This window comes from Eschrichtius robustus, chromosome X (assembly GCF_028021215.1).
Source record: "Eschrichtius robustus isolate mEscRob2 chromosome X, mEscRob2.pri, whole genome shotgun sequence".
NCBI classification, from domain to species: Eukaryota; Metazoa; Chordata; class Mammalia; order Artiodactyla; family Eschrichtiidae; genus Eschrichtius; species Eschrichtius robustus.
The window spans coordinates 65,511,453-65,513,452 of NC_090845.1; the positions used below are offsets into that span (position 1 = coordinate 65,511,453).

Here is a 2,000-nt window from a genome sequence, read left to right on the forward strand (position 1 = left end):
CTTCTCCTTTTATGACTGTTAGCATTTGCCTTATATATTGAGGTGCTCCTATGTTGGGTGCATATATATATTTACAATTCTTATATCTTCTTCTTGGACTGATCCTTTGATCATTATGTAGCGCCCTTTTTTGTCTCCTGTAGCAGTCTTCATTTTAAAGTCTATTTTGTCTGATATGAGTATTGCTACTCCAGCTTTCTTTTGATTTCCTTTTGCATGGAATACCTTTTTCCATCCCCTCACTTTCAGTCTGTATGTGTTCGTAGATCTGAAATGGGTCTCTTGTAGACAGCATATATACAGGTCTTGTTTTTGTACCCATTCAGCCAGTCTATGTCTTTTGGTTGGAGCATTTAATCCATTTACATTTAAGGTAATTATTGATATGTATGTTCTTATTGGCATTTTGTTAATTGTTTCAGATTTGTTTTTATAGGTCTTTTTCTTCCCTTCCTCTTTTGTTCTCTCCTCTTGTGATTTGATGAATATCTTTTGTGTTGTGTTTGGATTGTTCTTCCTTTTTTGTGTGTGTATCTATTGCAGAGTTTTGGTTTGTGGTTACCATGAGCTTTTGATATAGCAGTGTGTGTATATATATATATATATATATATATATATGTATATATATATATACATATATACCCACATATACATATATACAAGATTTTTTAAAGTTGCTGGTCTCTTAATTTCATATGCATTTCCCATGCCCTACTTTTGTATTCTCTTCTTCTCAGAATTGCTGGTTTTGACATCATATCTGTATGTGGATGATTTCCTACCTTTACTGTACATTTGCTTTTACCAGTGAGCTTTCCCATTCGTAACTTCTTGTTTCTGTTTGTGGCCTTTTCTTTCTGCCTATAGTAGTTCCTTTAGCACTTGTTCTAAAGCTGGTTTAGTGGTGCTAAATTCTCTTAGATTTTGCTTGTCTGTAAAGCTTTTGATTTCTCCATTGAATCTGAATGAGAGCTTTGCTGGGTAGAATATTCTTGGTTGTAGGTTTTTCCCTTTTATCCCTTTAAATGTATCATGCCACTCCCTTCTTTCCTGCAGAATTTCTGCTGAAAAATCAGCTGATAACCTTATGGGGATTCCCTTGCATGCTATTTGTTGCTTCTCCCTTGTTGCTTTTATTTTATTTTATTTTTTACTTTTTTTGGCTGCACTATGTGGCTTGCCGGATCTTAGTTACCTGACCAGGGATTGAACCCGGGCCCTGGCATTGATAGCACCAAGTCCTAACCACTGGACCACCAGGGAATTCCTCCCTGTTGCTTTTAATATTTTCTCTTTGTCTTTAATTTTTGTCAGTTTTACCAATATGTGTCTTGGCGTGTTCCTCCTTGGGTTTGTCCTGTATGGGACTCTCTGTGCTTCCTGGACTTGAGTGTTTCCTTTCCCATGTTAGGGAATTTTTTGGCTATTATCTCTTCAAATATTTTCTCAGGCCCTTTCTCTCTCTCTTATCCTTCTGGGACCCCTATAATGCAAATGTTGGTGCATTTAATGTTGTCCCAGAGGTCTCTGACTGTCCTCATTTCTTTTCATTCTTTTTTCTTTATTCTGTTCTGTGGCAGTGATTTCCACCAATCTGTCTTCCAGCTCTCTTATTCATTCTTCTGCCTCATTTTTACTGCTATTGATTCCTTCTAGTGTATTTTTCATTTCAGGTATTGCATTGTTCATCTCTGTTTGTTCTTTATTTCTTCTGGGTCTTTGTTAAATATTTCTTGTATCTTCTCAGTCTGTACCTCTGTTCTTTTTCCGAGATCTTGTATCATCTTTACTATCATTACTCTGAATTCTTTTTCAGGTAGGTTACCTATCTGTATTTCACTTAGTTCTCCTGCAGTTTTGTCTTGTTCCTTCGTCTGGAGCATATTTCTCTGCCATCTCATTTTTTTCTAACTTTCCGTGTTTGTGGTCTTTGTTCCACAGGCTCCAGGTTTGTAGTTCCTGTTGCTTCTGATGTTTGTCCCCTGGTAGGTGAGGTTGAG

At 36.6% G+C, this 2,000-nt stretch overlaps 1 non-coding gene across 1 annotated transcript; it reads right to left on the bottom strand.

Annotated features, from left to right (window-relative positions):
* Positions 1 to 1,191: 1,191 nt before the first annotated feature.
* TRNAD-AUC (transfer RNA aspartic acid (anticodon AUC)) lies at positions 1,192 to 1,263 on the bottom strand. Its single transcript has one exon. It is a non-coding gene; the product is annotated as a tRNA-Asp (tRNA).
* Positions 1,264 to 2,000: the final 737 nt, after the last annotated feature.